The following is a 9,243-nucleotide window of genomic DNA, read 5'->3' as shown; positions in this document are numbered from 1 at the left end:
AGTGGCCATTTTCATCGATGAAATCCCCCAAGAGACCTAGATATTCCTGCAAAGTTGGTTATTTTGCCTGAAACAGAGCAGGCAAAGTCCAGATCCAAGAATAACGTCGTTCACCGGTAAACTGCTGAGGCTATGGACGCATTTCCATTCTATTGCTGGTTGACTATAGTGCCCTCGTGTGTCTCTATAGTATAAAACTATCAAGTGAGAGCAAAGGACATTGTGAATTTCATTCACAGCATTAGAACGATGTATAGTGTCATTCTGCTTTATACTCACAGTACTCCAGAACCAGTGCCATCTAGTCAAGTTCAGCTTATACCATTTGGTTTCCAATGCCGCAAATCTTTACGCAAGACTGCCAGCTTCCTCTCAGAGAGATTAGTTGATTCAAACTGTTGACGTTTTTGGTTAGCAGGTGTAACAAGCTATGCACAAAATCACCCACGTTCCTCTCCTTGTCATGTTTTTGGGTTTTGTTTTTTTTTAATAAAATTTTTATTTTATGCTGGTTTACTTACAAAGTTTGCATACATTGTTTTTCACACCAGATCTTTCCCATTTCCTTTATCCATCCCTTCCTCTACCCATCAAATTGTGTGACTCTATGATAACCCCCCTACCCTTCCTCAGCTCTCTGCTCCTACCCTCCCCCCCTTGGATCCTGAAACACATTTTACTAGTTATATTTCTATTTCTACAATAATGGTCTTATACAGTATCTGTCCTTAAGGGACTGAGTTAGTTCACTTAGCATAATGCTCTACAGTCCCTCCCAAGTTAGGTAGTGATTTTCAAAGTCATTGCTCCTGTGTATTGCATACTATGCCATCATGCAAATGTACCATAATTTCTCAATACATTTGATTGTAGTTGGACATTTGGACTGTTCCCATGTTCTTGTGATGGTGAATAATGCTGCTATGAACATTAGAATACTAATCTCAGTTTGTGCCTCAGTTCTCATTTTCTCAGGGTATATTCCAAGCAGTGGAATAGCTGCATCATATAGAATTTCTATGTTCAGTTTTTTAAAGACATTTCAAGCTGTCTTCCAGAATGGTTGTACCATTTTACTATGCCTCCAAAACTGTATAAGAGTTTCCATCTCCCTACATCCTCTGCAGCATTTATTAGCTGCTGACTTGTTAAACTTTGCCACTGCTACTGGGTGAGATGGTATCTCATTGTGATTTTGATTTGCATCTCTCTTATTGCCAGTGATTTTGAGTATTTCTTCATACTAGTCAATGGAATCCAAAGCACATAAAAAAATACTATAACTCACCATGTTCAAGTGGGATTCATAATATGTACTCAAGGATGGTTCAACATAAGAAAAACAATCTCCAATTTTTTGAGAAAGTGCCAAACCAATTTCCACAGTGGTTGCACCATTTTATACTCCTACCAGCAGTGAATAAGGGTTCCAATCTCTCCACAACCTCACCATCATTTATTGTTTGCTGCTCTGTTGAACTTTGCTATTGTTACTGAGGTGAGATGATATCTCAGAGCAGCACTGAAAAACAATGAACTTGTAAAACATTACACAACATGGGGGATCCTGGAGCACATCATGCTGAGTGAAACCTCAGTCACAAAAGGACAAATACTGCATAACACCATTGTTATACAACAGGTCTGACGTGGGAGGTTGGGAGGAGAATAGGAGGAGTGGATAATGACCATTGCATTGGAACAAAAGAAAGAGAGAACTGCCTAAAATGAATATATAATTAGGCATTATATGTACAATAACATCCCAGAATAAGAAATATATCATTGCAAAGAAGACGGGGGCGGTGGGAGAGAGGTAGGTAATTGTACAACAATGAATGAATATTTTTTTAAAGAAAAGTGGACTAGGTGAGGGGGAAAGGAGGGCAAGGGTTCAGTAAAATGTGTAACAATGAATGAATGAATGAAAATCTAACTTCCCTGTAAACGTTCGTTAAAATCACAATTAAAATATTTTTTTTAAAAATCAAAATAATTTACCACATTAACAAAACAATTAACAAGAACCATATGATCTTAGCAATTGATTGTTGTAATGTTTTATAGTTACTAAAAGAACAATAAAGAGGTCTGAAGTCCCTCCTGGGCAGAGTGTTATAGCCAAAATGCTAGAGGACGCTGCTCAGTCACTTTTTTTGCCAGCCCAGCATCTGAAGACCCTTCCAATGTTAGAGAATAACTCTACTTCTAGTGGGAGAAGCCCACTGTCCTTACAACCTGCACTCAGAAAACCTCTCAGCCACCACTGTGACCCTGTAAGTCTGAGCCAAACCACCACCCCACAGGGTTTCCAAGTCTGTCAATCTTTATGGGATCAACCTGTCACATCTTACTCCCTCCGAGTGGCCAGTGGGTTTGAACTGCCACCATTCCTGTTAGCAACCAAGGGCTTTAACCACTGTACCATTGGGACCCTTTGACACATAGGAAACAGCCCATTAAATATTTCTGTAATGAGTTTGTGAATGAAGCATGTGATAAATTCCTAAAAGGGAATAGAGTATTCATCTTCCATTGAAATGATTGTATCACAGAACCTTCTTTCCATAAAGCATTTAAGGAAGAAGTCAAACTCTAGAAACACTTTGACAAGCAGCAGAGGGACGATAATTACAGGGGAAGTTGACGGAGCCTCTCTCTCAAGACCGCTCTGAGATTTAATTGTCCTCAGCTGTCCTATATTGCGAAGGTAATCATTGAGAGAGTTGGAGTCATTTATCTCTTGGGTTTTGTTTCCACTCGAAAAACATTTCACTGGAGCTGCATAATTATCCTTGATAAAGAGGTTTTTATGAAAATCCGTATATAGTTGTATGCTTTTCTTTTATACATACATATGCGCGGCTTTTGTGGTTAGACACTGTGAATGACTCTGACTTGGAGAGATCTTATATATGACAAAAAGACGTTGCCTAATCTGGCCCCAATCATTGATATGTTTTGGCAAATGTTTTGTCGTGTTTAGTGTGAAAATTTACGGAGAAACTCGTGTTCCCACTCATACATATTTTGTAATTTGTTGCCTTTCATTACAGTCTTCATAGGGCAGCAGTACAGTAACCCACACGGCACTCTTCCTGTTTCTTCTCTGTGGTTGTCATTTCCATTAAGACTTCTATCCTACCCCTTCCTGCCTTCTGAGCATTTTCCTTGAACAAGTGCTGCCCTTTAAATCTTGACTGGCTGTTCGTTCTAAGGAGTGAGCAGTTTATCTCAGAAGACTGTTTATTGCTTGGCTGCAAGATGAGTTACAGGGGTACGGTGAGTTCCAAACTCAAAGTAAGGGCCACAGTGTTGGGAGCTCTCTCAGCCTCTATCAGACCAGCAGCCTGGTCATTTTAGTTCTTTTCATTTTGTCTTGTATTTTTCTCCCACTCTGCTCCGGTCCTCCTACTGTATTCTCTTTTAGGGAGTTCAGCAATGGTAGTAGGCACCATCTACTTCTCGTCTCAGAGTCACGGAGGTTAAAGTATTCATGATCCATTAGATCTTTGGATGAATTCTTTCTATGTGTCTTTGATTTCCTTCCCTCTTCTTTGTTCTGGACAGAGAAAGAATAGTTTCATCTTCGGTGACTACCCATAAACTTTTAAGACACTAATCTCTATTCACCAAAGTAAGATGTAGAACTTTGTGGACTATGTTATACCACTTGACATTGATATCCTTTAAAACTGTGCCTAAAAGGCCTTGTTGTTGTCATTTTGTATCATTGAGTCAGAACCAACCCATGGCTGACCCTCCAGTGGGTTTGCAGAGGCAGTAAATCACTCAGGAGGAAATTGCCCAACTTTGTCCTGAAGTGCATCTGATAGATTAGAACTGGGTGCCTTTGGGATCCCAACACAATTGCTTACCACTAGGCCACCAGAGCTCCCCATGAGGTCCTAGATGCATCAAGTCATTCCTTTAGGGTGATTGTTTATGATTTAAAAGTTTACAGGATTTTGCCCTCTGCTGCTTGAGCCTATTTTTTCAGCTACTGTGTAAGTCCACCTCATGCAATGTTCTGTCTTCTACACTGCAATCCTGAAGGCATGTAGTTCAAACACATCAGATGCCCTGAGGAAGAGGAATAGATAATCTCCTCCCTTGAGAGTACCTGCCTCTGAAAACCTGCTGGAGGGTCAGCCGCAGGTTGGTTCAAACTCAATGGTAACAACTACTTTTATCAGGGGGCTTTCGTATTTAGGAAGTTGTACTGCTAACGCAAATGCCAAGTCTCTCAGGAGGTCAGAATCAACTTGTAGCTTCTTGAGAAAAAGATGGACACTCTCCTGACAGATAATTGACAGCCTTCGAAGCCCAATGGAAGGTCAGCTCAGTGTCAGTTCCAACTCAATGGCAGTGAGAAGGCACCTTTCCCAACTTACTATCCTTTTTCCTAACAATTGGCACATGAGCCAGATAAAAGAAAGCATTTAATCAAGGGCTTATGCTTTTTCAAATAATTTACCTGAGAAGACAGCCAGTCCTTACACATTGGATTTTGTTTTCTTTTAGGAGAAGAGGTGCGTGGTAAAGGAACTCTGGTGATGCAGCAGTTAAAGTGCTTGGCTGCTAGCCATGAGATTAGCCGTTTGATCCTACCAGCCACTCCAAGGGAGAAATATGTAGCTGTCTGCTTCCATAAAGATTACAGTCATAGAAATCATGTGAGTCTGTTCTGCTTTGCCCTGTGGAGTAGCTGAGTCAGAATGAACCCGAAGATAACAAGCTTTTAGGCTTAGCATTTGGTAATCAACCCAGAGGATAAGAACCAGGGAAGCTTTCCAAATTTCACTTATAAATGTAGACATCAGAGTTGTATAGCTCAGAAAATTCTTTCCCATATGCTTTGTTCATCTTCCTCAGCCCTCTCTGCCCACAAAAGCTGAATGACTACTGATGGGATCAGCGAGGAACTTTGAGATTGTGAGCAGGCCCAGAGGTCAGCACCACCTACAGAGGGACACGTGGCCCACGTTGTACTGAGAAGGCCCAGCTGAGCAAACCAGACAACTTGGCCTCCTGAGACCCCTTCTCACAGAGCAAAGCAGAGATGAGGCAAAGGGGGTGGCTGCCAGACTCAGAAGGACTAAATTGGGCTCAAATGTCAAACTGCAGCATCTGATCTTCAAATTAATTCCTTTTTAAAATACCCAATTCCAAAGCTCTAGGAAAAATAAGTTTCCACTTGACTGAAATGGCTCATCATCTAACAAAATGTGTTATGAAATACTGACCCCCGAAGATACAGAATATCTTAATGGACCAATAACTATGAGAAAAGAGTGATTAACTGTTCAACTGACCTTCTTAAAAGTGCCAGACATAAGAACAGAGACACAGCAACAACAGACTTTTCCAAGACTTTTCTTGATGGGCCTCTATTCGGTTTATCTGCATAATTTTGTTTACTCTTGTGGTTTAAAATCCTGCTAAGTGATTGTCAAATACTTGTCTCCAGCCTCAGTTCCTCCCTGAACTGAAGACTTGCTTACTAATCTTCTCATTCCTCTAAAACTGGAACTGACTCATAGCTGACCCTCCAGCGGGTTGCTGAGGCTGTAAATCACACAGGAAGAGACTGCCCGTTAGTGTCCTGAGGATCTGCTAATGGATCTGGACCTCTGGGGAGGAGGTTAATCACCTTTGAGTTAGCATTACAACCCTACAAACATTAACATGCCCAAAGTGGAATCCCTGATCTTCCCCAAAAAGCTTACTCTTCTCAATCTCAGTAAGTAAGAAACTAATTCTTCTAGTGATTATTGTTGTGAGCCTTCGAGTCATGACCCATGTGTATAGCAGCTCTGAACTCTTCCCTGTCCTGCGCCAGTCTGACTAATTCTGACACACCAACCCACATCGTCCCAGTCACTGTATCAATCCATCTCATCCGGGGTCTTCCTCTGATTAGACCAAAAATAAGTCAGCTTTGACTTCCCCTCTCGCTTCTTTTTAGCCCACATCCTATATCCACCAACACCCGGTGGCTCCACCTTCAAGACCCACCCAGTCCCTCTACCTTTTACACTTACATTGCTCCCACCCTAATGCAAGTCACTACCTCCTCTTACCTGAAATAAACCAAATGCCCACTAGTGGTTCCCCAAATCATTCACAGTAAAGGTAGAGTCTGTCCAGTAAACTATGAGGCTCTATCAGGCCTCCCTTGACTTCTCTGGGATTGATTCACACCACTGTCCCATGGCTCAATCCCCTCCTTTCACCGGCCACCTTGCTGTTCTTTGCAGCAGGTATGTGGCCACCTCAGGTTCTATATTTGCTGTCTCCTCTGCAGATCTCTGAGATATATACAGGACTCACACCTTCACCTCCAGAAGCTCTTTGCTTAAACAAAATTTGAAAACTCCCTAATTCCCCTACTAGAGATTGTATCCCACTTCCGGTATTCTCTAGCTCCTCGCCCAGATTGGCCTTTCTCTAAAACACCATCAACTGACTACTAGGTATTTTAACTACAGGCAGTGCCTGGGTTAAGAACAAGCCCAGTTCTAGGTGTATCTTTAAGTTAATTGTGTAGTTAAGTCAGAAGCTTCGATGAACACAGGAACATATAATATGCCAGGCTGCTCACCAAAGAGAAAGACACTATCTTCTTGTAAAGATTTACAGCATCTGAACCCAACGGAGGGTCACTCAACACGATGGCAGTAGGTGTGTGCAAAAAAAAAACCAAAACAACAAACCTCTGGTGGTGCTGTGGTTAAAGCATTCTGCTGAGAACTGAAAGGTTGGTGTTTCAAACTCACCTGCTGCTGCTGCTGCTGCTGCTGCTCTTTGGGAAAAAGATGAAGCTTTCTACTTCAGGAAAGATTTAGAGCCTTGGAGACCCAACAGAGCAGCTCTACTGTGTCCTATAGGATGGGGTTTTACTGGGATTTAAAAAAAAAATCATTGTGATTTTAACAAAAGTTTACAGAAAAGCTGGATTTTTCATTCATTCAGTGTTGCATCTTGTCCTCTCTAGCTCCGCCCCTCCCAGTTCACTTTAAATATATATATATGTATATATTCATTTTTCCATACAGAATAGTTTTGAGTCAGACTCTGGTTAATGGCAGTGAGTTTGGCTTGCGTTAGGTTTCGGCTCACTGAAAAGAGGCGCAAAGCCTTGTCCATGATTTAAAACCTGCATGTAAGCAAAGGTGATTCTGAGGAAGAATTATTTAGAGAAGGGATTGGTTCAACTGTTTGAAATTTACATAACCCTAAAAGGCACTTGAAGTATTTGTTTATAGTCTCTTTTCCCTTTGGAGGAAAGGGATTTTTCTACTATTTTCATCGTTGTATCCCCAGAGCTTGGTATGTAGTAAGAACTTAGCAAACCCTGTTAAATAAACACATGAATAAATTCTAAAACTATTTAAACACTTTCAGAGCCAGATCAAGAAGAAAAACTTCAACTTTTTTTTCTAGAACCAGATAATGCTGATACAAAATTTTTTTAAAAATTAAATGAAAAGTAAACTGAATACCAATTTAATACATTTTAACTAGAGTATTAGCAAAAGGGGGAAAATTAGAAAGCAGAGTGGTGTTGTAGTTAATATACCAAAGTCCTTACCTTGATGGGCTCTCTAAGTAGAAGAGAAAGGAAAAAGTAGTAACAGTGAGTACACAGAATGGAGGGGGGGAAAGTGTGAAGAAAACGTAAAATCCAAAGACAATTTAGAACCGAGGGTTTTTTCTTTTGGGGGGCGTGTGTGTGTGTGTACCTTCAAATCGGATCTGACTGGTATAGGAGGAGATTGCCCCTCCTTCTCCAGCAGAACATCTGGTGGATTTGAAACAAGCACCTCTGAGATTGCAGTGCAGCTTCTTGCCACTAGGCCACCAGAGCTCCCTTTAAAACTGACTTTTACAGTATTTGTAACAAGGAAGCATCACGTCTACTCGTGACAGAGCAGAGGAACATGAGCTCAGTTCTGTGAGATTAAGATGAGTGACCTGGAGAAGAATAATTTGATGAACCGCGTTCCGATGATCTTAAATGTCCAACATGCATTTCTGCAGTGCAGAAAAGATGTTACGCGATACTCAAATGGTGGTCAGAAGAAAAAATAAAATGTCTGTAATTCTCTGGAATCATAAACAAGTTTTAACATCACAGCAATTGAAGAGATGCATAAAGGTAGACCTATGCAAAGAGCCAGTAACTTCTTACACGGGCTTGCCGATCGCGAAGGAAAGTAGGAACTGCCGATCAGCCATCACAAATGGAACCAAGATTCCACCTCAAACTCCTGTTATCTTTGTTCTCTTCCTCAAAAAGTATTTCACTGTGTTCCTGCAAAGGCCTTGCCGTTTAGAAATAAAAAATACATTTTTTTGCTTTAAAAAAAACCCCATATTTGTAACATATAAACACTAGTTTTCTTATTTCTCAAAACAAAACACTCTTACATTTGAAAAACTGCATCAACTTTGTGTAAATTAAGGAAAAAAACCCACCATTTCTCAAGATGTGAATCATACCTCAGATTACACTGTGTAAAGCCTGAGGGGCAGTTAACAACTATTGTAGTGTAGACTCCGATCATAGAAATACAACTTTTTTAACATATAATGAATGTCTGTAAAGATTAAACAAGATTGCATCATTGTTTTAGATGCAAGTTAATTTTCTTTTTCAGGATGATAAACATTCTTAGCTCTCACACACGAAATTCCCATAATAACCCTGATCATAGGAACAATCTCATCACACCTATAACTTTTCAAAATGCTTAAAGAGGAGTGGTCTCCTTTGAGAACCAGGGCTCAAGAAAGTGAACGAAAGAAGTGATGGAAGATCAACTTCATTTTATTTTATTTTATTTTTTAGTGAAAGTTTATACTTTCTTATTTGATGTATGTCATTGGAAGGGGAGGACGCCTAGGGAGAAACAAACCTAAATAACTTTTCCGTTAACACTCTTCATCCTAAAGCCCATTCTAAGCTTCCTTCCTCTCAAGCAACTTCATTTCAACTTACTAGGGTATAGGCAGGAAGGTAAAGGTGGCTTGCTTTTAGAGATACAGAAACCCAAGGAACCAAAAGCATTGTTGTGCTGTGTGTGAGGGGAGCTTTTCAATCAGGATATGGAGTCGTTTGGGGATCCTCACCAGGCAAGAAATTGTTGTTGTTGTTATGTGCCATCAAGTCGTTTCCGACTCATAGCGACCCTATGCACAACAGCTCTAAACCCTGCTCTATCCTGCGCCAACCGCACC

The sequence above is a fragment of the Elephantulus edwardii genome, unplaced genomic scaffold (genome assembly GCF_000299155.1).
Source record: "Elephantulus edwardii isolate Elephantulus edwardi_28Jun2011 unplaced genomic scaffold, EleEdw1.0 scaffold00103, whole genome shotgun sequence".
NCBI lineage: Eukaryota > Metazoa > Chordata > Mammalia > Macroscelidea > Macroscelididae > Elephantulus > Elephantulus edwardii.
Note: the sequence above shows the minus strand (reverse complement) of the source record.